Below are 27061 nucleotides of genomic sequence, written 5' to 3'. Positions count from 1 at the left end.
CTCAGGGAAGTCCAGGGGAAGGTCCACAGACGCCGCCTTCAGGAGGTGGGGCAGCAGGGTCCGAAGAGCCGCAGTGCGGGGCGCCCGGTGGGGCTCTGACCCGGGGCTCGCTTGCAGCTTTCATTCATGTCTCGCAATTTCAGTGGAGGCAGACAGTGTCCCAGTTTGTGATGAGGAAGCGTGATTCCCACTCAGAACAACTTCTTCCAGAATCACCAGGATGATCACAGGGGGAGTCAGGATCTATCAAGTGAGCCTGGGGCCAAAATGCATGTTCATTAATTAAAGGCAGATTTACCTGTTTTGGACTTGGAGGCCAAAAGAGATTGTCTGTTAGATCGGGGAGAAAATGCCGAGTTCTCTGTTCACAGTGCTGGGGCTCTGGGCTCTGCCGTCTGGGGGTGGGGCACGGGGAGACCTCCCCTCCCTGGTACTGGGGCACCGGGAGCTGGGGGGAGACAGGCATCTAGACGTGCAAAATGTTAGCCATATGGTAACTGTGATCTGTACGACAATTCAACCTTCTATCTGTTTCATCTGGTCTCCCAAGTTGACAAGTGACCAGTCCTCGACCTATTGCCATTTTTCCTCAGTGTTTTGCATATACTTAGATTTAGATGACCAGATTTGCTCTGAACCGCTTACTGATTTAAATGTAAAATCTTTGCATCAAATAATGTGTTTAACTGTGAAGGTTTAGACTGGACGCATTCTCAGGGCAAAATCATCATTTTAAATAATAGATATTGCTAAGCTTATTTTGGAAAAAAAGAGCCTCTGATTTAAAATTTATTTTTATAGGGGCGCCTGGGTGACCCAGCCGGTGAAGCGCCCGACGTCGGCTCAGGTCATGATCTCGTGGCTTGTGAGGTCTAGCCCCGCGTCGGGCTCTGTGTTGACAGCTCAGAGTCTGGAGCCTTCTTTGGATTCTGTGTGTGTGTGTGTGTGTGTGTCTCTCTCTCTGCCCCTCCCCCACTCACACTCTGTCTCCGTCTCTCTCAAAAATGAATACACGTTAAAAAATAATTAAAATTTATTTTTCTGGCTTTTTACGTATCATGCCATGCCTCACAGTCTTCGGCAGCATCATAAACTCTCTCGAAAGAAGTCACAAGCATACGCGGAATGTACATGCGCTTTGAAAGTTGTGTTTGAGGAGGACCTAACCCTCTTTCTGATTGAGGTCATGTTTGCAGTTTCCTTTGTTTAAAATATTCCTAAGAATTCGACTTCTACTGCAAAAATAAATGATAAATTATTTATACATACCAATTATTTATTATTATTTATGCAAAGCTTGTCACATTATGCATGCATAAGGGGATTAAATCACCGTTAACCCGCAATGCCTTTAGGGGCGTCATACGACTGGCAAAAGGGGGCACGTGGGGTATTACCATCGGCAAATATATGCGTCAGGAGCCTGCACTTTGTTTATGTACATTGCTGCTCTGATATACTTAATAGGAAGGAAAATACGCTACCAGAACTGTAGCAACCAATAACGCTCATCCAACTAATTCTAAATTCGATTATCTCTGCATTAAATAAATAACTCGGGCAAAGAATCAACCGTTGCGGTGCTGTGCGCGTCGGAACGTAGACATAAAAATGCCCATTAGTTTAAACTTGAAACTAAAAGAAACAGATGAGCTCAACTTAGAAAAAAAAAAAAGTGTACTTTCCCTAAGGCAATGCTTCTGTCCTACGATAGTGACTTATTACCATCGAGAGAGAAAGATAAATCAGGGGAATGCCATGATATTAGGACTCGTCATGGTACTTCCTGAGAGCATTCTGAGTTTCAAGGCAAATTCAGTGAAGGTATTTTTTTCCCCCAAAATACTAATGCATATAAATGAAATTATTAGCAGCATTCATTTTTAATGGGTAGCCTAATGGAGGCCTGAGAACGAGGGAACTACCCTTTGATCGTGCGAAGGAGCGTTTTCCACTTCCTAGGGCGAAAATTATACCCCATACGATGACGCTGAAAAGCCACCCAAGTGTGCAGTCGACAGCTCAAAGACACGAAGGGTTTTCACAGGTCTGGGGGAGGAGCCGCCGTGTCGCGCTGGGGGAGCCACGCCGGGGGAGTGAGCCAGCGGGGTTGGCGCTGGGGTTTGGACGCTGGTGCAGGAGGGGGCTCCAGAGCGGAGGCTGCGGGGCTGGGGCTCTGCGGGTGCCGCCGGGACGGCGGCGCCGACCGTGGAGGGCCAGCTTGCCCGGGCACTCCGGGAGGGGGTTATTCATGTCTTTCTCTTGCCCGTCGCCGTGCACGTCTGTGCTCCTGGGACGTTCCTCGCCCCCTCTGGTCACCGCTGAAGCTGCCTTTACTCACACTGCCCACACTGTGACACCTGTGAAACCCTTCTCTGATGTCACCCAGCACTTGCGACCTTGGAGAAGGTGCCGTGGTGGTAACGGGAGTGGTGGCTCCCCACACGTGTCACGGCCCTGCTCCGTTTTCCAGCCGCAGGAGCGACGTCCTCGCCGAGATGCACAGGGACGCCTTCGGCGGGGGGCAAGCCGAGACTCAGCCTCCCGGTCCTTCCGCACATTCCAGTGAAATGGAATCTGCAGCTTCTCTGTCGCCGTGCCTCGTAATTAGTACCCTCCAGAAGCTCTTTCTGTTTCATTTATAATCATACCATTTGACGATTTGTAATATCACCTCTGTTTTCAATTTGGTTCTGTCCTTAGACAATAGCCGCTCGGATGCAGCGCTCTCTGCATTCATGACAGGTATGTTCTAAGACCTTTGTGAATTTCCAAATTTGCAAATACCGCTATGGAGTATAATCCCTTCATCAAATGCAGTTGAGTATAGCTGAAAAATTTTTCAACGCTGTGTGAAGACCATCCTTGAATGAGCCAAGTACCAAAGGTATTTATCGAATGATCCACGTCAATTCTCTCCTGCAAATACACTGCCCTGCGTCACAGCATGGCCCCAGGGACCCGTGCGGAGCCTGGCCATCTGTGTTTGCTCTAGGCTGTTTGGGTGTCTGACCTGAGACCAGAGCCACGCCCCCCCGTCCTGGGCGCCCTCGGGAACAGACAGGAGCAGCGGTGGGGTGGAGGTGACCTTCTCAGATTCCCTGTGGGATGGTCACCCACCAGGACACTTAAGGACACAAATGCCGGGCCACACCCTGAACCTACCAGACAAGGCCCCAGATGGGGGCCCTGGCTGAGGGGGAGTGTTCAGGCGGCCAGGGTGGCGGTGGCGGTGGTGAGGAGGAGGGGACGGCTTCGAGCCAACAGTGAGGCTGACACACGCTCCCATTTACACGTTGGGGCACCGCGGCTTTGCCAACATGGCTTTAAGGAGGTCGAAACGCCTGCTGTGCTCTGGGAAATGCATTTCCCCTACACACAGAGCCTGAGTGGAGTCCCATCCCCATCTGGCCCGGAGCAGCGGTCCCCAGACTGTCCCCGACGCCCCTGCATGGGGCTCGGCGAAGAGGGAGGCCCGGCCTCCCTCCACCGTCCTCAGTGAGCCTGCTTGTGGGCCGGGGGGTGCTCCGTGCATGTGCGGGTGGGTGCGTGTGCCTGGGGCCGGGGGGCGGGGCACACGTAAAACTGTTGCAAAATACAAACAGGTGTCGTATGTAAAACACAATCCCCCGTGCATCCCGGGCACAGACACCGATGCTCATGCTCGGCATCTTCGAGTCATTTGAAAGGATAATTAGTGTGTGGTGTCTGTCTGGGACCCTCCGAGGGTTAGTGTCCATCCTGTTTGTCACTGTTTCTCTCCTAATCCCCTCTAATGAGGGTTTATGTTAACACGGATAAGCCGTCGCCAGCACGCACTGCCCGCCCAGTCGCCCTGACGGAGGGCACGCTGCTCAGACGTCACCGTTCGGCTCTCTGCCTGCCGGGCATCAGAGGGCGTCCTTGGGAGAGGCTCCTGTCCCTGCGGCCGGGCACCCCCCTCCCCGAGGGTCCCTGCTGGACTGTGTGCTTTCAGGGACCTTGTTTACCTCAGTCACCAGCAGCTAGTCAAGGACGCTTGCTCGACAAGGGTGTGCTGGCACCCTGCCCCTGCCCCTGCCCCTGCCCAGGAAGACCGCACGACACCCGGTGCAGGGGGGCCGGGGTCTGAAACCGCTTCGGCAAGGGAGCTGAACCCCGACGGCCGCGGATTTGGCGGCAGGCATCAGACCCCGCTAGTTTTGAGAAGCAAGGCTAGGCCTGTCTTTCCTTTGTGGTCAAAGTGCCAGAGGGAAAATGCAGGAGAGGCAGGCCTCAGCCGTTGAGACGGGCAGCATGCTTTCTGTGAGCTCATACTTGCCATAAATTCTTTTAACGTGTATGTATTTTTGAGGGGGAGAGGGGCAGACAGAGAGGGAGACACAGAATCTGAAGCAGGCTCCAGGTTCCGAGCTGTCAGCGCGGAGCTCGATGTGGGGCTTGAACTCACGAGCCGCGAGCTCATGACCTGAGCTGCAGTCGGACTTAACTGACTGAGCCACCCAGCTGCCCCTGAGACTTGCTAGAATATTTACTTAGCTCTCAGAGGATAATGGTAAAGAAAAAAAAAAATGGAAAAATAATAATTATCACTATTTAATACAAATGAAGATTCACAACCTGTTAGTGTTTATAGATCCTCGTATACACGTGCTATTCATTTAGGCCACTCGAGACCTCTACGTTAAGAGCAGAATTATTAGTCTGGCTTTACAGGGAAACCCGGGTCTGGAGTATCAGACAGGCAGAGTGGCTTTCCCGGAGTCCCACCGTAAACCAGGGGTGGGCACGGCCCCCCAAGAGCTAAGCGGGGATGTCTGGAGGGGGCGGGGCCTATGCCTCACCCCCCAGGGATGAGGCGGGTCCCCTGGGGGGGGCCAGTGTGGCTGTGGCTTCCGGTGGTTCGTGGGTGCAGGGCACTTGTGCACGTGCGTGCACACACACACATACACACGTGTGCCCCTTTGGCAGCCTCTCAGCCTGGCCTCCTCCTGTAAGCTCTGGGTTGAGGAAGGGGCTCCGTGTCAACTCTGGCCAAGTGCAGCAGGTCTGAAGGAAGAGGACTTAAGGCCCCGGCTTCCCTTGTCCTTGGAGGATGCTTGAGTTTTGGAGGAAAAGAGACTTTCTCTGCCTGTGACGTTGAAGTCCATGTTCCGAGGCGTAGGGTTCATGCTGGCCGGTGGGTCACTGAACACCCCCCTCCCCCAACACAGGGCGAGCGGCATGGAAGGCACCCATTTAAGACTCACTGAATGACTGAGTAAATGAACGAATGAGCTGGTTCCGGGGAACAGAATATGGCCGCAGAGGGTCACTCGGGCGGGTCTGTGAGCATCGACCCGTCACACACATGTGAGGACAGGGCCAGTGGGACGGCTAGACATCAGCGGGACGGGGGTCTTGTCTCTGATGTGGTCTGACGGGGAGCTCCCGGGCACGCCTGCACCACAGCTCCCGAGAGGCGCCCCTGCCGGCCTGTCCTGGGGGCTCCTCCCGGCCTGGAAAGGCTCCCTGGGTGCGCCCCGACACCGCCCTGACTCGAGGACACATAGGATTCGGTGTGTCTGCTCCCTGTGGCTGCCATATGAGGTGCCACACAACAAGGGGCTTAAGGCAAGAGGAGCCGCTCCCTCAACGGTCTTGGAGGCAGGAGTCAGAATCCGGGGTCTCCGCGGGGCTGGGGGGATCCTCGCTCGCCTAGCCGAGCTTTGGGGCTGCTGGCGGTCCTTAGCTTGCGGCCACATCCCTCCAAGCCCTGCCTCTCTCTCTCCTGGGTTTCTGTGTCCCTCCTCTTCTTATAGGGACATCAGTGACAACGGATTCAGGCCACCCACTCCAGCATGATGTCACATTAGCTAATTGTATCTGCAAAGACCCTATTTCCAATGAAGTCACGTGCACAGTTTACTCCGGGGGTGGGACTTATTCTGCGGGGGACATGATTCAACCCACAGCAATGAGACAGCATGCCGTTTCTCCGCGCCCGAGTGGCTCTCAAAGACAGCCTGCTCGTTAGCACCCCCGCACCAGCCTCCTCACCGCCCAGCCTCACGCCCCACAGCCTCCCAGACTGGGGCTCCTGGGGTCCCATCTCCCACAAGAATCCTTGCAGCCTCCAGCTGGTGCTTTTCTGCCACGGGCACCCCCATCCTCGTGGCTCGGATTCTCCCCAGCTCCTTCCCGGAGCTTCAGAAACACATGACGAGGAGACGGGCAGCTCAGAGGACCCGCACAGAGGCTCCTGCGTGCGGACGGAGAAGAGAGGGCGCACCGTCCCGCCAGCGAGGAGGCCCCTCAGACCAGCCCCTGTGGTGCCGACCGACTCCACCTGCTGAAAGAAAGGGAAGAACATACATCTCAGGACCAAAGCCCGCGTGTCACGGTCTTCTCGCGGCGGCTCGCCTTTTTGTAAAGGAAACCCACAAATACCGGCACAAGCGTTTTCCACGACAAGGACAGTGCCGTTTCCTGTAGGTGCGCTGCGCTCCAGAGTGGGGCCTCCCTGGCCGGCAGGTGGGGCTCGGCCGGGAGAAGGCGGGCGGATGTGCAGGCGGGGTGTTCCCCGGGGACGGGCTCCCATCCCTGCGCTGATGGGCCGCGTTGTCACGTGGCCTGAAAAGTGTGGGAAATCAGGGCTGGCTTCTCTCTGCCTGTTCGGTTGGCCCTCTGTTCCCACCCGATTGCAGACTTCATTTGGAGAAGGAGGCCGGATGAGAGGGGCCCGTCTGCCTCAGGGAGCTTCCTTCTCTTCTGTGCTATCACTTTCTTGGCAACGGATCGTCTTCAAGGCACACAATTTTTAAATGTGTCACCTTGTGTCACACACTGGATGGAGCTGTCCGTCAGGGATAATAGACTGGCCGAGGCGTTGATCGCTTCTTCCCAGACTCACTCGCTGTGGGCAGCAGGTGTGTGAGAGATGGTCTCAAGCAAGGCCACGGCGGCAAACCCCTTCTGAGGGGAGGGGAGGGTCCCCCGCCTGCCTTGCAGCCCCCTTCCTCCCTCCACACATTTCCAGGAGCCCCCACGACCTCCACGAACAACCAGGAGGAAGTGGAGAGGCTTAGCGGCGGGCAAAGCAGTGAAGCGTATGCTTTCATTACGCAGAACACCTTCGTTTTTAAACATTGTTTAACACCAAGTTCAACTTGAGCAAAATACCCACTTTCTTGAGTCTGAGTCTGGAAAGGAAATGCTGAGAAAATTAGAGGGACGTCGTTATCGCCCAAAGAAGGGTAACCAACACACTGTCATGAGTTGAACTGTGTCTTACAAATACTCGTATGTAAAACCCCGAGTACCTTAGAATGTGACTTAATTTGGGAACAGGGTTGCCGCAGATGTGATGACTGGTGTCCTTATAAAAGGGAGAAATCTGGACACAGAATTGCTCACGGCGAGAAGGCCGTGGCAACATGGAGGAGAGGGGGCATGATGCTTTGGAAAGCCAAGGAATGTCAAGCGTTGTCAGTAAACCAGCAGAAGCTGGACAGGGTCTACAGCAGACCCTCCCTCACGGCCTCAGAAGGAGCCAGCCCTGCCGACACTTGACCTTGACCTTCTGGCCTCCAGAACCAGGAGGCAATACACGTCTGCCTTCGAGGCCACCCAGCCCAAGACACTTGTTATGACCCCAATAAACCAACACACCCTCCAGAAAACATGGAAAGGCATCTTTTAGAGGGTTGGGCACTTTCCAGTGTCATAAAATGTGTCAATATTCTGCTTTGGGCCAGTTGGTGTGCAAAGTGTGGGAGGACACAGCATGTTAGGGTAATAGCTGGGCTGACACAGGCTCACAGGCAGAGGAAAAGACCGGTGGTCAGTGTTCTGGAAAGTAACTCAAGGGCAGGTTCTTGGATTTGGCAAGCAGAAAGAGAGGTCTCTCAGCGAGATTTCAAATTCAGATAAATAATGAGTAATTTTTAGTACACTCATATCCCATGCGATATTTGGGGAATATACATACGTACATGCACACACACACACACACACACCCATTAAGGAATCACTTGTTGATGGTCTGAAATTCTAGCCTAACTGGGCATCCTGGTCTGCCTAGCACTTCAATGTGGGAGCTCCCTAAGGTCGTAGATTTAAACCAGGGACACACGGTGAGCCTAGAGCACACTCTGACAACTTGTGAGCCTCGGAACCTCCCGCTCTCTCCAGGTAGGTGAGCTCCATGGGGCCCCGTGACATACACCGCTTGACCGTGACTTTTCATGTGGACCCTACGCCCCCAGAGACCACCGTGGCCTCGCCTGTTTACACAGTAGGAGTCTTGTGGCCGGAAAACGGCGCACGCAGGTGGGGCCACTCTCCTCGCGGGAGGATAAATCACATCTTCAAGCCTTCTCAGCGTCGATTTTCTGCTGAGGCTGCAGCAGAGGGTCAGATTTATGACCTTCCTGGGGGTGCTTCCGCGGCCGTCTCTCCATCAGGGGTTGTAATCAGACCTGCTCACGCGGACCCCGAATCCAGCAGGGGCCTAGGGCCTCGTCGGGAAAGACTACAGTGTTGAGCTCTGCAGAGCTTGGAGCTGGCGAAAACCGCCCAGAATGTCTTTTTTGTCCAATTGCTTTAAAAATATATATGTATCAACCAGTCCCTTTAAAAATAAAGTAATAAAACTATACTAAGCATGGATATAAATGGGTCCTGAACCTCGTGGGGGGCGGGGAGAAGTGGTGCATTCGGGGCTGGCTGCACAGAGTGGGTTCAGGTTCTGCCCACCACTCGCTGGGCACCGTTCCATCCGTTCCGTCTCCTGTCCGGACACCCCGCGTGCCGTGGCTTGTGCGGCTCTCCCAGTCCAACAGAGACTCATGAAATAAAACGATCAGCTTGGTATTCAGCACCTTCCACCAGGAATTACAGGGAAGAAGTTCCTGTTAGCTTATCAAACGTTCGATGGACATTTAAAGTCTCCACAAATGCTGTATCCTGGGTTCCTATTCGTGCCTATGTCTCCAGCGAGGCTATGCATACTTGGGTCATGAAGAGTTTAGCTTCCCCTGTTCTAGCTCAAGCTTGCATGAAATCGCCTGGCCAGCGCAGGAATGATATGAGGAGTCCTTGCGCAGGATCGCGGCCGAGTTAGCGGGCAGAAGGCAGAGGGCAGAAAGCAGAGACTGAGGAAGGAGCTTGCTGGTCCCATTTGCGTTCTCGGTCCCGGAGGGTCGACCCTGACCTTGCCGCCCCTAGGTGAGACACATCCTGAGCTGGCGACCTTCCCGGCAGAGGGACCGGCCTGCCTGTTCTGCAGACGCAGGGCTCATTCTTCCCGGGAAGGGGGCAGGGCAGCGGCGTGTTCGGCGACCTGGGGCCACCTGCTCCGACAAGGCTGTGGCCCGTCGGCTGGGTGAAGCAGCAACCGTGGCCCCTCGTAGCCCGGCCCCAGGCCAGCGGGGTGTGGGCGGCTGGCCTCGGAGGGGGACCCTCTTTCCCTGGCCGGTCCTCAGCATGAGGCCTGGCCTCACCTGCCCCCCTGCCCACTGCTCAGCTGGCCCTCACCTTCGCAGGGCTCCGGAAACCTTCTTCTAGACGGAAGGGAGAGAGTTCCTTCCGGCTTCGGTGCCTCGTGGGGTTTCTGCTCCCGCCCCGTCCCCTCTCCGGTCCGGCCCTTGCAGGCGAGCATAGCCCAGCACCTGTGGCCCAGCCTCACGCCTTCCCTTGCTCAGCAGGGTCCCTGCTACTCCAACACGTCCCGGGAGACGGAGGCGTGTGTGCGGGCACCCGGCGCCCGGGAAACCCCTCCCAGCCACAGGGGGCACACGGGGCCAGGTCACCTCGTTCCTGCGTTTCCCGCCTGGGAGGGGCGCTCCAGGGTCCGGCTGTGTAACTTCCCGGCCACGCCAACAGGGATGTGGCTGAAACGCAGGAGCAGTGGGAACGCACGGGTCGCTAAAGCCTGGAACTTTCGTACGTGCCACATTACAGCGTGGTTTGTTTGCTTAACCAGAGACGGCTCCTAATTCAGAACACATGTGGCCGAAGAGTTCAAAAACACAAAACCTGACGAACTCCGAGAACTTGTCATATCCGCTCAGGGACGTGAACCGTGAGATCCGAAATGACCCACCTAAGCTACACCGAGATCTTGGTCAGATCACGCCTGGAAAGTATTGTCTCACTCCCAGGGTTGCTAGCGTGGGCCCCAGACAGGAGAGAAAGCGCCTCTCAAAGCGCCTTGTCCAAGCCTCCGAGGTCTGGCTCCCCCGGCTCGCGGCAGTGCGCAGATGCGGTCTTCTGAGAGCAGACACCGCAGGGGAGGAGCTGTGCTGGGAGCTTACTGGAGGAAACACAACTGGAAACGTGACAAGGTCAGGGTGCCGGGACAGGGGGACGAGCCATGGGACTGAGAAGTAAGTCTGACCCCAAACGAGGGGAGAGGAGGAAGGGAAGTTTGGCGGTCACATCCCAGACTGCCATCAGGTCTAGGGCTCGCGGAGGCCATCGGCCAGTCTCCCAGGGCCGCCTCTGCGTCCCCACTGTGCCCTGCCGCGGGCTGGGAGCAGCCTGGGGTATAGGGGGCTCCTTCTCTCCCTGCCCCCGAGGCCTGCAGAGCCCACTGTGGGTATTCCCTGGCTCTGCAGGCAGTTGGGCCTGAGCGGATCAGTGGGGCTGTGGCCTGAGGGTCTCTCAAGGTCAGAAGTGTGGAGGTGCTGGGGACCCTGCTCCTGGGTCTGGGCCTGTGGGTCCCGGCGTTTAGGAAGCTGGGGTCGTCGGGGGTGCCAGGTTCCTGCGGCGGGGAGGAGACCAGGTCCTGACTTGGGGGGGTTGCTCCCCGCTGGCTGCCCCCACCCCACGATCCCTCCCAGAGGGGCCCTGATCTCACGGCATTCCCGGCCCCGCAGCGGGGACCCAGGGCAGACACTGCAAACCAGAAGGTACTGGGGGCTCGTGCGCCAGGCTCTAAGAGGGTGAAGGGGGTGCCAGGCTGGACCAGCAGGGGACAGGATGGCTGGTCCCGCTGGGTGGCTGTGGGCCGGGCTGCTGGGCACTGAGCATAGGGGTGGGGGCAGGCAGGCGCACCGGGTGCTGGAGAGGATGAAGCCTTCAGGGAGGGGCCTGTGAGGGAGTGAGTTTTCTCTGAACTTGCGAAGTTTTTGAAGATAAATGCTATATTCGTCGCTGAAAGGAAGATTAGAGAAAACAAAACTAAAACCAAAAAGTAAGGTATTGTGCAAAAAAACCCGTAAGACAGGAGAGACGTGAGGTAGGGGGCAGACAGAGGCAGGAAGGGAGGGGAGAGGGAGGGAAAGAAAGAGGGATGGGGAGAGGGAGGGAAGGGGGAGGGGAGTGAGGGAAGGGAGGAGAGGGAGGGGGAGGGGAGAGAGAGGGAAGGGGGAGAGGGAGGGGAGGGAGAGATGGAAAAGTGAGGGGGAGGGGAGGAGAAAGGGAGGGGAGGGGGAGAAGAAAGGAGAGGGGAGGAGAGAGGGAAGGGGGGAGGGAGGGGAGGAGAGAGGGACGGGGAGGGCAAGGGGCAGAAAGGAAGGGACACTGAGTGGAAGAAGGTGTTATCGGAAAAGGAGAAGGTTGAACAGACGTGGGAAAGCAGAAATATAAAAGGGTAGGAACCTCACGGAACATCCCCCACGTATTAAAAAGTGAACGCTTCTTGAGACGCTTCTTCCACAACACCCAGAATCCCCATTCATGGAGGCCTCTGGAGGGCCGGTGTCTCCCCAAAGCCTCAGTGTCCCCTTTCCAGTCTCCCCCCAGTTCCCGTGTTTACCGTAAATTGAGGAGAGCACGCACCCCCGGGTGCCCAAACGAAGAGGTGTGCTCCTCTGGGACAGGAGCCCCTCCAGAGTGAGCAGAGGCCTGGGGACAGCCCGGTGGACGCTTTTCCCCTCGGGCGGCGAGACGATCCCCCTCGAGGCGAACACGGGACACATTTTCCCCGTCAGCTTTGCTCACTGCCCCGGTGGGACAGGCTGAAGTCACGTACTGATAACTCTTATAATTTCCATACCTTAAATAATTTAACGTGAAATCACATAAATAAAATGCTATAACTGAGCATAATGCTTTATACATTTTCTAATAATCCTAGCCTTTTAAATTAGCATAATAACACTTAGAATAATTGAAGAATTTAATTGCATGGAGCACTGGAATATTATCTGCTGTGCTGGGCGCCACGATGAAGCTCTGATTAGCTTTAATTTAGTTGGTTTTCTCAATTTAGTTTTCATATTAGATATTGCGGCAGAAGTTAGCTGCACGCACATGAACCGCGGGACGCGTAATTGTTCATAAGTGCCTACGCGCTTTGCCGAAAATCTCTAGACATGCCATTTTTGACCTTAAAATAGAGGAAAAGAGTCAGTGAGCACAAATAGTAGCTATGGCCTCCTTTCTGCTGTGTGTCCACGATTGTCGACATACCGAGGGTAAGTCCCAGCGCGCTCGGGGGCGAAGCTGTCTCTTTGCTCCCCCCTCTGCCTTGCCCCTCCTCCCACCCTTCATCCGCAGCCACGGGAGGACGGCTGTGTTCACAACACTGGAGTCCGTGCGTTCCACAGCAGCCCTTCATGGTCAATGTAAGAATAAATTCTACTTTGCTCACATTTCACAAATGTAACAGCAAGAAACGAGATTCTGCCTGAACCTTCTGCGTATAAATACAGTTTTTAAGGCTCTCTCAGAGAGCCTCATGAGGCATGGACATCACTGATGGAAAAGATTTTGCTCGAACAAAAGTGGATATGTAAACTTTGGAGTCCCAAACAGATACCTCAGTGGGGCCAGCATATTTTCAGTTTCTAAGAGGATTTAACCCAGAATTTCTTTAGCGATCCTGCCATGACAGTGTAGTCCTTTACTTCTGCTGCACGAAAAATTACCAGAAGCCTAGCGGGTTCACACAACACGCTTCCTTTGTTGCACCGATGTTGCGGGGAGTCGGGGCCCTCTGCAGGGGAATCAGGGTCCTCTGTAGGGGAGTCGGGGTCCCCTGTGGGGCTACATTGCGTGCCGGCTGGTCTGGTGCTAACCTGGAGGCCGGACTGGGAAGGAGCTGCTGGAAAGTTCACTCAGGTGTTGGCAGATTTCCCTTCCTTGGTGTTCTCGGTCTGGGGCCCCACGTTCTTGCTGGCCTTGGACAAAGTCTGTCCTCAGCGACTAAAGGCCACCTCAGCGCATCGCCATTTGGGCTCCCAGGGTGGCTGGGACTCCTTGAGAGCCAGGACAGGCAGACTCTACAATGAGGCTGTCTAGGAACCAGAGTTCCCAGGGCAGAATGTTCCACACGGAAGCCCCATCCCGGCTCCTTTGCCAGATTCTGTAGGACGGGTCCAAGGGAAGGGGACCGTACCAGGAAATAGACACCAGGAAGCCAGGGTCTCTGGGCCACCTTTGGGTCTATGAACTGCGTACGCATAGAACCCCTGTCCGAACGTCATTGGAGAACGCAAACCAAATGAGGGCTTGCTGATTTCCTTCCAAAGGAGCTACAGATGTATTCAAGCTTATCATATTTTCAATGTCTGACGGTCATTTCTAGAATTTGGAGTTTCCATATAGTCTCAAAGGAACAGATGGCATCCCTCTAAGCTCAGGCTGTCTTTTTCTACCCCACACAGCATCTCTGATGAAGACGTAGGGACACATACACACACGACACAACGCAGATACACACACGTCCACAGACACGCAAACACACCTTTGCAGGGAGACGGGCTCTCAGGATTTCTCCCTGCCCTCGCTTCCGGGATTCCTGGGGATTAACGTGCGCTCTCCAATGGAATGCAGTTGCTTTGTGCTGGACGTGAAGCACTGAGTAGCTCCGCCTGGCTCCCGCGTGTGGGATCAAGGCCCGTTCCGTCCTCTGGGCAAGTGCCCCTTACCCTCCGTGGTCTCTGAGCTGCACGTGGGCACCTGCACGTCACAGGCCCATGCCTTCAGAGCGTGGTCCAGATCCCGTGACTTCCCGTAACGTTGACTTTCATGCCAACGGTTACAAACGAGCTGCTATTCACTCCCCGTCGGGTAAGTGTTGCTAATGAGGAGAAGCCGTAAGCTGCAGTGTAAGAGGCGGGTTGTTGGACTGCCTGGCTACCCTGCACACCGATGGGCGACAGTGAATGTCAGGGCCCCAGAAGGAAAACGCGGAGAGACTGGCCAAGACCAGCCTTCTTACTGGAAAACACAGCTTAAAATATGCGCACCTTTGTTGATTGTGCACAGTGTTGGCTTCGTGTCGAAAGGGCTGTGCGCGGTCCTCCTGTGTGACAGATTGGGCCTGGGGACTGTGCCCACTGTGCCCCACTGGAAGGTGTCTGGTCCGGGGAGTGTGGTCCTGGGGATGCTGGGGAACCCGGGCCCTCGTCCCAGAAGGAGGTGTGGTCTGTCACGTGGAAAGACAGGTATGCGCACAGAAGGGAGGGGGCGGGGGTTGGTGTCAATGCCGATTATGTGAAGGACTTTCTGGAAGACCCTTGGTCTCTGTGGGGACTTGTTCTTGGCTAATCAATGGCAAGGCCTGCAAACACACGGCCCCTTCTAAGTAAAACTCTCCAGAGCATGGACATGATTTATAAACGGAGCCTCTGCCCCCACGTGCTTACAGGGGGACAGTCGGCGGTATGGTCTGAATGCTTGTGTCCCCCCAAAATTCATACGTTGAATCCGAGCCCGGGATGTGATAGAATCTGGAGGTGGGGAGGGGATCAGTGTGTGAGGTTGGAGCCTCATGAACAGGATCCGTGTCCTGCTGGAAGGGACCCCAGAGAGCCCCTCACCCCTCCTGCCCTGTGAGGACACAGCGGGAAGAGGGCCCTGCATGAACCAGGAAGCTGGCCTGAACGGCACACGGAGCCTGCGGGTGCCGGTCCCCGGAACTGTGGGGGATAAGTGCGTGTGGCTTATCAGCCACCGGCCTGTGGCACTTCGTGACAGCGGCCGAAGCTAAGACATCAGACAGGACCTTGGCCCTCGTCGCTTAGGAAGCACCTACTGTGATGTCAGTCACCAGGGCTGCTGGTCCTTTTTCTTGGGACTTTGGAAGGTTCACTGAACGAAGCTCTTCACAGTGAACGGGGTTGGAAGGAGGGACAGAGAAGCCCAGGAAGTCCGTGCAGAGAAGAGGTTTCCTGCCCGAGCGAGAAGCCTGAAAAACAGCGGCGGTAGGCAAAGAAATGAGGTGCTGGGGACAAATGAGATGCTGGTAGTGGCCACAATATGGCTTTCCGTGCTGGACTCCAAGGCTCAGAGTGCCCCGGGCCAAGCCACCAAGCCCCCACCACTGCTCCAGGGAAGGGTCCTTTCTGCTCCTCCAGCCCACGGGCTCCGGGCGCTCCTGGGCTTTGGCCTCCACCGTCACAGCGCCTTCTCTCTGCGTGTCTCTTAAAAGGACACTTGCCATTGCATTTACGGCCCATCCGGCTCATTCAGCATGATCATCACAAAATTCATCAGCTAATCGCATCTGCGAAGACTCTTTCCCACCTCAGGCCACATCGACAGGTCCCGGGACTGGGGCACGGACATATCTTTTTGTGCCCACCCCCTGCCCCCCGCCCTGGTCTCTAGGGAGGAAGGTGGACAGGTGGAATGCCCCGAAGCTGAGTCATGCTGGGTGAGGGGGCATGAGGGGTTCAAGTAGCACCTGTTTGCCCCGTGAGCCTGTGGGCTCCCGGGGACTCGGACCTTGGTGCTTCTCTGGGTCCCCAGGCCCACGCTGGCCGTCTGGAGCTGTGAGCCTCCACCTCTGTCCACTGGCACGACACTCTTCAGGGGACAGAGCAAATCAGTGCTTGGCTCGGAGCCCCCCAGGGTGCACGCAAAAATCTCAGCGTGCAGTGCGGTCCCCAGGGGTGACGAGACGAGGGCCATACTTAGGCAAGCGGCCTCTCTGTTTTGGGTACAACTGGATCAGCCCTGGGGCTCGATGGCCCAACAAGTCAGGTTGACCCTGAATGTCTGAGCGATTCTCAACATCACCCACAAATCGAGAGAAGATTCCCAGAAACCACAAGACCTTGGCTTCTTCCACGTGCGGACCCTGAGCGGGAGACAGTAAGGAGCCGAGCAGAGAGGACAGGACGATCTCCAGAGCGCCAGGCCTTTGCTGTAAAGTCTACACAGAAAGGAACACAGCCTCTGTGATCTTACCCGCTATTTTATTATTATTATTTTTTAAGCAGGCTTCATGCCCAGCGTGGAGCCCAACACGGGGCTTGAACTCACAACCCTGAGATCAAGACCTGAGCTGAGATCGAGAGCAGGACGCTTAACCGACTGAGCCGCCCAGGCGCCCTTTACCTGTCATTATCATCCCTTCTCTGTCTTTGCTCACGTAGAAAAACGCACACAGGCATGCACACGTGAATACGCGCACACACGGACGCACGGTCTCCCGGGGGCGCACACGAGCACACACATGGAAAGAGGCTGTTTCTCAGGGAAGCGTGTGAAAGGGCGACACTTCCCTGTGGGGTTGGCTGAGGGGAGGCTGGTCCCGGTGCCGTCTCGAGGAGGCGTGGGCTCTCCCACAGAAAACCCGCGGAGCCAGTGATTGATTTCATCGTCTTAAAACCCTGTGGGTCTGACAACCAATTACAAGATTGTTAATCACCAGTTTGCCGTGAACGCGGGGTGTGCCCGTTGCATGAGAACCCTAATTATCCCGTCTCCTTGACTGACAGCAGGTTGGCTGATGCCTCCTTTGTGGGAACCCGAAGGTGGGACTGGGGCTCGCCTGGGACGGCAGACCCCGCGTCTCTGTTGCAAGAAGGCCGCGTGGCCGGAGCTCACACACCGGTACCCCCGTGGAGAGAAGAGTCTGGCGTGTTCTCCTCTTCTCTGGGTGGCCTTGCTCCCGCCTGTGCATGATTGTGAGGTGTGGACGTGCAGAGGAGCCTGTGACTTAGCCTTTGCTCATCTGCGGAAGCTTACGGGAGTCCTGTCTGAGGAGCAGCGTGGGGAGAAGTAACTCAGAGGGCTCTCCCGTTCACCTTGTTGACAGGAGGTGGATCCCGAGGGCAGGAGATCCCCCGAGTGGAGACGGACATCAACATTCTCGACACTGACCGGGTGGGCCCCAGCCTCAGACTCAAGGGGAGGACCTTGTGGGGCCACCGCTCACGTGGGACAGACCTGGACACATGACCTTGATAAGGGTAGGCGGGACCGGACCCTCAAAGGGCAAGTCTGCTGAGCACAAGAGGACAGAGAGGATCTGCCCGGAGCCCAGGCCGCCCAGGTTGCGGCGGGGAAGGGGAGGGCTGGCTCCGTGCACAGAGGTCACAGAGGTGGCGTCTCGAGCCCGGAGGCCCGGGTGAGCTGGGGTCTCTGATCACGTTTCCTGATTCGTCTGGCACCACTCTACCTCGTCGTGCGACCGAGGAAAAGTTTAAACTTGGCGGTGCGGGACGCTCGCCTCCCAGAAGCCACTCCGCTCCCGCAGCACCAGGCTGGCGAGGACGTCAATCCCAACGTCAGCCGTTTGGTGTGCATGGGACAGGGCAGAGGAAGGCCGCGTGGACGCTTCGTCGGCAAACAGGAGGCGAGCTGGCCGGCCGCTGCAACCCCCAGCCCAGCGAGACCGAGGCCCCCCCAGGTGGCTGCAGGAGCAGGACCCCGTCTCTACACCTAGGTGCCGCCCCCGGCCCGGCCCTGCATGGACCTAACCCGTGCACCCGCCCGCCCGTGACCATGCATTCCGCGGCTTCTCTCAAATGCAACATTTAGAAAAGCGATCCAGTGTCTCCATGCTCTTGTGGCAGAATGGATCTGCCCGGTGGCTCATCTGATGGCTGGCTCAGGAGCACATGTGTGAGCCCAAGGGCCTAGGCCTTCGGGTCTGCAGGTTCCTGTGTCTCCGAATACCGGAGATGAGTCACATTTTCTCCAGCCCCAGCTGAAGGTCCAGGGCCGGGAAGGTGAGATGCGGGCCGTTGGATTCTCCTCTTCCCCCTGCACCCCGGCGCCCCCCTCGGTGTGGTGGTGCACACCCGTGAAGGGTGCGGGTCCCGGGCCAGGCCCTGCCACCCACCAGCCGTGACCTGGGGCGACAGAATCAGCCTTCCTGTACCTCTGTCTCCTTCTCTGCAAAATGGGACGGTGAGCACAGTTCTGACCTCAGTGACTCACTGTCAGGATTACACGGGCTGACAGATATGGAGACAATTCTTAGAAATGTAACTGCATTTAAGTATGGCTATGGCTGAACTACAGCCTCCGGCATTTGCCTTAGAATCTTCTCCAGGAAGACAAAAGGCCGTCTCTCCTCTAGTGGGATACTTGCATGGTGCCAAAGCTTCACAATCACTGCAATGTTGGGGGCGGGGGGCGTCTGGGGGGGGGGCTCAGTCGGTGGAGCGTCCGACTTCGGCTCAGGTCACGATCTCACAGTTCATGAGTTCGAGCCCCGCGTCGGGCTCTGTGCTGACGGCTCGGAGCCTGGAACCTGCTTCAGAGTCTGTGTCTCCTTCTCTCTCTGCCCCTCCCCCAGTCATACTCTGTCTCTGTCTCTTTCTCAAAAATAAATAAGCATTAAAGAAAAACCCATCACCGCAATGGGGAAGATGCCCCTTTACCAGGAGGGCCCCGTGGGCTCATCCCCACAGCTGACCACACAGGTGGGAGCTCTGACGTCATGTAATGGGGGCTGCAACGTCACCCGTCACGTATTTTTGCCCCTAAAATGTTGAAACTGAAGCCAAGCTCTATGACACATTGTGCATCCCGAGATCTCACATGCTTAAGAATCCTTACAGTGTCTTTTTAAACAACAATTTTTAATATTTATTTATTTTTCAGAGAGAGAGAGAGAGAGAGAGAGAGAGAGAGCACAGGCAGGAGAAGGGCAGAGAGAGAGGGAGACACAGAATCCGAAGCAGGATTCAGGCTCTAAGCCGTCAGCTCAGAGCCCGGCGCGGGGCTCGAACCCACAGACCAAAATCATGACCTGAGCCAAAATTGGATGCTTAACCTACTGAGCCCCCAGGCGCCCCTAGAGGGCTTTTTAAAACACAAATTCTTGAGCCCTGCCCGCCCATAGAGGTTCAGCTTTAGGAGGTCTGGGGTGGGTCCCAAGAATTCCCCTTTCTAACAATCTCCAGGGTCATGGCTGTGCTGCTGGTTGGCTGGAGATCTAGGGGACACAGGAACAAGTTACGTGATCCCGAGAGGAACTCATCCGACAGAGGAGGCATTTCGGACCCTGACTGTCCTAGAATCTTCAGGAAAGTTAATGTCGTGAGAAAAAAGAAAAAAAAATGGAGGAATTATGCAAGAATAAAGGCGACAAAAAGCCTCACAGCCGATTGCAATGTCTGTTTCTAGATTAGATGCTGGTGCCCAAACGAGATAAACCAGCAACACGAGGGTGCCTGTGACTTCTTGCGGAGCCTGCTTATTAACGGGGTTCACCATTCCCTCCAGCGACCTTGGAGAAGGTCAAGGAGCAGAGCCTGGCAGGTGCTCACCTGCTGGAATCGGGCGGACCACGCCCTGGAGCCGGATTAAGCGTGTGCAGCCACCCCAGGGACGACGCTGGACGACTTCAGCGACCTGCTGCACCTGCCTCTCTCCTGACTGGATCCTTTTCTTTCTTTGTGGGCAAGAAAACACGTGCGAGAGCCGTTTAACTGTCCCAGGCTCCGTCACGGTCTTTCCTGTGAATGTCAGCGCCCCAGGTCACATGCCCCCCACACATTTCGAAATGATAAAAAACATACTTACAGACCCTAAAAGCATCCCTACTGTCAGGACATGTAATCCCTGGTCCAAGCGTCCAGGTTTTTCTTCGGACGTTCTGACGCACCATAGGCACAGCCAAAGCCCGGTCTTTACTTTCAGGAACATTAAGAAGCTACAAAATGCGAATTTTCCATTTTGGGAGACATGGATTATTTTTTAAGTTTATTTCTTTATTTTGAGAGAGAGACAGAGACAGAGAGAGAGACAGAGAGAGAGCAGGGGAGGGGCAGAGAGAGAAGGAGAGAGAGAATCCCAAGAAGGCTCCGCGCTGTCCGCACAGAGCCTGACACGGGGCTCGAACCCACAAACCGTGAAGTCCTGACCCAGGCTGAAGTTGGATGCTGAAGCGCCTGAGCCCCCAGGCGCCCCTAGACATGACCTCTGTTCCCTTCTGCAGCTACAGTTGGAGGTTGGTTGCGATTTGAGAGTTCTCAGTGTAAAGAAGTCAGACCTGTGCTGAGCTGATGGGTCACGGGAGGAGATGGCCCTTGTGGCCACGGGAGGAGACGGCCCTTGTGGCCACGGGAGGAGATGGCCCTTGTGGCCACGGGAGGAGACGGCCCTTGTGGCCACGGGAGGAGACGGCCCTTGTGGCCACGGGAGGAGACGGCCCTTGTGGCCACGGGAGGAGACGGCCCTTGTGGCCACGGGAGGAGACAGCCCTTGTGGCCACGGCTGCATGTCTCATAGGCGACATCACACCCAGCAGCCCCACAGCCAGCTTCGCTCCACACTGCGCCTTCTGTTCCACGAAGGCCCAGTTCTGCCTCAGACACGTGGGGGGGAGGTGGCACGCTGGAGTTGGAGGGCCGGCTGATCTTGTTGGGAGGTCCTCCGGAGTGCGTTTTCAGAATCAGGAAAAAAATACACGTGTACTGGTTTGTATAACCGGAACCAGGTAAAGAGATTCCCTGACGTTTGCCGAATAACGAAACAAGACTCCAAAACCTCTCCTTTAACACGGAGCCTGGAAAATGCACGATCGATGGGAAAACCATCATGTGATAATTTAACAAATCCAGAGACTGGGTTTAAATTGAAGTTTGCTAATAACGGACGTTCAAAGCTACAGGCCGACACCCTTTTACGTCCGTGTTGGAAAAATACGCCGCAAACCTAGGAAGCCGACGTTGGCCCCTGGCGTTTAAAGCTCAGGGAGTTCTTCACGTGAAACGCCGCGTCTTGACCTTGGCCAGAATCAGAGCACAGGCTGTTTCCTCGGTGTGAGAGACAGCTTTGCAGGTAATTGTATGTGCTTGTTCTTCCTTCCCTTGGCTTCTTCACCGGAATGCGCTGGGGTCGTAGGATGCGTTTGCAGACCGTTGAGCAGCAGGGGCGTGAAGGTGAGGGGCATGTGCGCAGGGGGTACGGGGAAGGCTTGAACCTGGGCGTTGCACCTTGGAGGCTGTCTCACCGAGGAGAACCTGGTGTCGAGGAGAGCACGCACACGGGGAAGTGGGGGCAGCTCCTGCGCCTGGCTCCGCCATCATTTCTGATTCAGGATGTCACCGTGTGCCAGGCCCTGCGGGGTCCTGGGGGTCAGCGAGGAGCCCCCGCACTCCAGGAGGGCCGGCCTGGGGGCAGGGGCCTGGGAAACCCAACCTCCACAGACGGGGTGCGTGCGTGCAGCGTGGGGAGTGTCCCGTGTACCGCACCCACCTCCAGACACCTTGGCCGCCTCCCGCTGCCTGCCTGGGACGGGTGGGGTGGACCCTGAGGACGTGACGGGCCTTCTGAGAGCTGAAAACAGAGAAAGGAGGGATAAAGGAGGGGCTCGGAGCAGTTTCCAGCAATTCCTCAAAGGGCAAAGTCAGCGAACGCCGCTCAGTCTTCCCCAAAGGGCATGGTTTGCGGTGTCCTGACGTCTTCAGGCCTGAATCTTCCCTCCGAAGGGACAGAGGCGGCCATGCAGCCAGACCCAGGAGCTGGAGAGCAGGTAAGGCAGTTACCCTGCCCCGTGGAAGCCCGTCCTCCCGCACGCTTTCTGCTCAAGCACCCCGCCTCGGCAGCATCCTGGCTCCCAGCTGCCGGGCCTCGGCTCCCAGAGCCGCTGGGACGGTCCTGGCCGGGGGGGGGGGGGGGGGGGTGGGGCAGGGGGGGGGCGCAGGTCTGAGCCACCACCGGGGCCCGGGGCTCAGAGCAGAGGCTGCAGCGACGTGGGACACAGGGCAGTCGTGACTTTGTCCAGGGGCACAGGTGCCTCCTCCACCTGCTGCTGGGAGCTTAGAACAAAGGGAAGCTTCTGCTGACGCTCTTGCTTTGTGCTCAGGGAAGTGGAGTGAGCAAGCCCTCCGGGAGGAAGAAGCCACATTACGACAAGGGACAGGGAAGGACCTGCCATTGAGGAAGAGCCTCGGAGGACATAGAGGTGGATTTTCTACTGGGTTTGAAGCTCACACACACACACACACACACCCGGGGAAAGCGCAGAAATTTCCTGAACGCCACCATGCAGAGAAAGCCTCCTGTCAGTTTGGTAACTGTCTCCCAGAGACAGCCATCCACCTCGGCCCGAATCAATGAAACCTTAAGCAAAGCCGGTGAATTAAATTAAATCAGTGCATCTTAACCTGAATTAATGAAAATGCATGCGTGAAGAGTCGGGCGTCAGGTCTCATGTCAGCACGCTCCGGCATGTTACGTTTATCTGCAAGAAGGGCATCTTGGTGGTGTCCACACCATTTCAAAATTGGTTTGACATGTTGGGTAAAATACGAAAACCACATGGTAGAGGGAAGGCCCTTCGTCTGCAGTTTTAGGACCAGCGTTCTGTAAAAATTCAGCTGTTTTCTCGATACGTATTGGTCAGACGAATGGACATCTAATGAGTATGTTATTGACAGAAGCAAATGGTAAACTAATCTGAACTGATTCCACATACATAACCCACAACATGGTACATGTATCGTGCATATGCACACACCCACACATGCGTGTGCACACGTGTCCGTTCTAGAAGGAAGGTCCTGGAGTAGAGACGTACTGGAGCTGGGGAAGAAAGCAAGTTCAGTATATGTTTCTTTTCCCTTTCTTTTAATTTTTGTTTTCTTTTATTTTTTAATTTTGGAGAGAGAGAGAGAGCGAGAGCCCAACACGGGGCTCAATCCTACGACCCTGGGTTCGTGACCTGAGCTGCAATCAAGCGTTGGACGCTCAACCTACTGAGCCACCCAGGAGCCCCAGTGTTGTTTTCTTTTTAATCAGAGGACCCCGAAAATGGTTACCACCTTCACACCCCGGTAGAGTTTTAAAATACATCCTCCAGTTTCCTTTTGGCCTCCGTTTTAAATGAGTTTAAGTGATTTTGAATAATTTGGCCTCAGATTTCAAATGGTTTCCCACACACAAAAATGAAGAGTTTCCTTTAGAGAAGTTCAGTCTTGCAGTCAGTTTTGATTCACCTTTTTTTTAAGCATCAAAAACAGACAAGAGTCTATAAAAATTAAGAGACTGCATAGTCTTGGCCCTCTGACGTGTTTCACGGGGCACTTCTTGGTGACTTCTGCGAATAAGTTTGTTTTGCTCAGGGAGAAAAGGGCATCCCTCTCAGTGGGATCCAGGGAGCGCATGCTCTTTGACAGTGCGTGCCTGTCTGTCCCTGCCCCGTCCCATTTTTAATATTGCATCTCTGTGACTCTTCCCCTTGGTTTAAGTGGGACCTACAATGTGGGTAATGGGCTGCTTTCCAGTCTTCAGTTTGTCTCTAGAAGTCTCCTAAGGGGAAGCTGTTAACGCCAGTTCTGAGACACCAGCTGACTCCAATCTGGTGCCTCCCTGGTCATTATGAAGTGGTCTGGACAGTGAAGGTTCGTTTCTGTCAGGGTCTGGACATCAGGGCACCGAGAGGGCACCCGGCTTGCTGGGCAGAGGCCCACCTGTTTGCCACCCCATGGCTTCCCTGTCCGGTCCCTCCTCGTGACTTTCTTTTTTACATCAGCAGCAGACTCTGATTTCTCAACCCCTCAAAACATTTTCTATCGTATTTGCTACGGGCATGAAATATCAGTCCTAGGGCCTGCAAGAAATGCAGGGGACAATCTCCTTTTTGGTAATTCTTCTGAACGCCTCTCTGTGTAGTTGGAACAAACAGAAGGCACAGGTTTGTGTGCAAGAGAATCCCTCCTGAGAATAGAGGGTCCACTAATAGAAATGAGTGAAATTACTGTATGTTTTCCTCTCTTTTGAAGGAGATTAAATCGTTTTTAAAAGGTCAAGTATAAAAGATAAAAGGTAAATTTTATTATGATATTAGAATGTATAAGTTTATATTATATTTATATAATTTTGTGCAGGGTGTATTATCACACATAACAAGATATATGTTATGTTAAATTATAAATCGTGAAGAATATATTTATAATTATAGAACATACATTTGTACTGTATATTATAACTTAAAGTAACAATAAAATAGTTAAATTTTTTTTAATGTTTATTATTTATTTTTGAGAGGGAGAAAGACAGAGCACGAGTGGGGGAGGGGCAGAGAGAGAGAGAGAGAGAGAGAGAGAGAGAGAATCAGAAGCAGGCTCCAGGCTCTGAGCTGTCAGCACAGAGCCCCATGTGGGGCTTGAACTCAGGAACTGTGAGATCATGACCTGAGCCCAAGTCAGACACTTAGCCGACTGAGCCACCACGTGCCCCTAAAATAATAATTTCATAGGTAAAAATAATCAGCTGTCCTTGATCATTTCGAGAAGGATCAAGTTTCTAGATTCTTCCGCCATCCTTCTTGGTTTTCCTTCAGTGAGGGCATACTGCCTGCTACAGATGCATAAGTGCACTTAACACTCCAGAGAACTGTGTCGTAAGGAGCTTCTTAGAACGACACGGTCCGTGATTTGGGTTCAGGTGTAAATTGTTTCAGGCCAGGGCACATGAATTGTTTCAGGTCTGAATTCAGGTCGGCCTCCGGAAAGCGGCTGACCCGGGAGTCAGACCCTCACTGTCCAGGTGAGTTAGAGGCCACAAGACAGATCCACAGAGCAAGTTCCTCCTCACCGTATTCCAAACCCTGCTCGGCTGTGCTCGGCCGCCAGAAGCACCCCGGATGCCCCAGAACACAGCTGCCGCCTCTGCACGAGGACCCCCAGACGCACGTGAGGAAAGAAAAACGTGACCAGCAAGGTAGGCACACCTCTGGCCTTATTTACACGCTAGCCCTCACACACCCGAAAATCCCAAACCTTAGCCCCAGTGTCGCGAACACCAAGCATCACGCAATTGACTAATTTGGCAGACTCCTAGTCGTTCGCATTCTCGAGATTACCTCATTTGAGAACCAAAACAAACAAAACCTCGCCACCAACGTGGGCCCGTTTGGGACGCGTCTTGAACTTGGCACCCACTCAGAAGAGCACCACTGCTCCGGAGACGATTGAAAGGCATGACTGTTTCTTCTGTTCTATTTCTTCTGAGTAATACAGTAGCCAATTATCACAAGCCACTTTAACCACTTAGGGAAATGCCAGGAATTCTGCAAAGCATAAAAAGGCTATGGATTTTCGACTTGCTTCTCGTCTTTGCAGGTGTGAGAGAGGCACGGACTCCTGTCGGGCTACAGTGCCCGCTGTAAATGCACCTGTTTCGGGCAGAATTATGACAGCCAAGGTGACGGCCATGTCCTGGGGAGGCCTTGTGCACTAAAACAAGGCTGAGGATTGATGCGAGCCGTGACCCTGGAATAGCTTGTTCTAGTAAGTAAATGAACTGTCTATCCACATAAAGTTAAAAAGAATTCTGGTGGAAGAAAAACACAGCCATTTGAAAAGCAATCAGCAGACTTAAGGCAAACCAATCAGTGGTTAAAATAGGCAATTGGGCAAAGTGCTGATGGTTTTACTGCAATCCTGTCCTCACGCGGGGACACGGCCACAGTCTGTCGAGACTAATTGGTTTGCTCATTTTCATAAATGCACTTTTTCTCACACGATAAAGCCGAGTCACTCATTAATTTGTTCATTAATTTTTACAAACATTTAACAAAAAACCCAACAACCTGCACAAAAGCGTAAGGTCCACCATCAATGGTGGAAACTGGGGAGAGGCAAAGGAATTTCCAAGATGGCTGGTCTGACGAATCTGAAATTTATAATTGAAAAAGAAAATAAAAACTGAATACAAGCAAGTCACAGATGTCTGTCCTGATGGGCCTTTTTTTTTTTCCTCTCTAAGCAGAAATTTGTATCTGTGTCTTCACTCATCTGTCCCTGGGACCTAGAGCAGTGTTAAGTATGTAGTAGGTGCCCAATAAATATGTGTTGAACAAGCGAATGGACGAACAATTGCAGTTAAAATATAACAAAGGCTGAAGAATATTTAGGAGGCGGAAATCCCAGCCCACAATCTTACACGTACGATCAAACAACCCGGTTTTTCCAAAGCCCAACCTGCTTGCTCCAGGGGAGCAGAAAAATTGAATTCCATCCACGCATGGTAAGTTTCAGTGATTTTCTGGTTCCATCTTCCTTGTCCTTTGGGGGGTGCCAAGAGCCCTCTGGGAGCGGGCTGACATTCCAAGCTTGGGGAGCTGCTCAGGGCGGGATGGTTCTCAACCCAGATGCTCATCCGTTCTTCCCAACGTCTCCCCAGGTGGATTGCTGTGTCCCCTCTTCTTTCAGTCCTTGAGGGCACGTGGGAAACGTGGCTTGGCTGCCGCCCCCCCAACACATACAGACACACATGTCACTCTGCCCAGGTGGGCAAGGCTGTCATCTCTACTCTGAGGCTTTGGTTGCAGGCACAGCAGGGATGCTGGAGGCTGGCAGCAAATTCTAGACACAGAGATTCAACAGTCTTGAAGGCCCAGAATCTTCTGTGCTTTCTATCACTACATTTTTCCTGGGGATTCTGGCCTAGGGCACAAAACACAGGCCCCATCCTCAGGAGACCCCATCAGGAAATTGCTAGATTCTCCTTGGATTCTGTCTCTCAAGCCCTTGTCCCAGAGAAGGGTCTGTCGGCTCCTCTGTTCTCCATGATCTATGTTGATGTCTGTCTCCTCACAAGGAAAAGAGAAAACACATGTCTTTCGAAACTCCAGTATTTCCTTGAGCCTTAGAAGACTATTCTGGTGGCAAGAGACCAGAGTGGACTTCTCTGAGGGTTCCTCTTTGGTCTGTGCTTTCTTGTCACTGAGGCAGGCAGCGTGCAGTCCTCGCCCTGGGTGGACGGCAGCCCCAGGGAAGGACTACGTCCCCAGTTAATGATTCAAAACAGTGCCATCCATAGATATCAAGCCAGGTGGGAATCAGTGGGGCAGGTACACGCAGAAGGGACATTTGTAAGACAATAGGAGGCTTGAGTTGGGTCCACTGGGAAGGGAAAGAACGGTGGGCAGAGAGAGGATCCTGAGAAAGTGGTCGGAGGG

Source organism: Prionailurus bengalensis, chromosome A1 (assembly GCF_016509475.1).
Source record: "Prionailurus bengalensis isolate Pbe53 chromosome A1, Fcat_Pben_1.1_paternal_pri, whole genome shotgun sequence".
NCBI classification, from domain to species: Eukaryota; Metazoa; Chordata; class Mammalia; order Carnivora; family Felidae; genus Prionailurus; species Prionailurus bengalensis.
Note: the sequence above shows the minus strand (reverse complement) of the source record.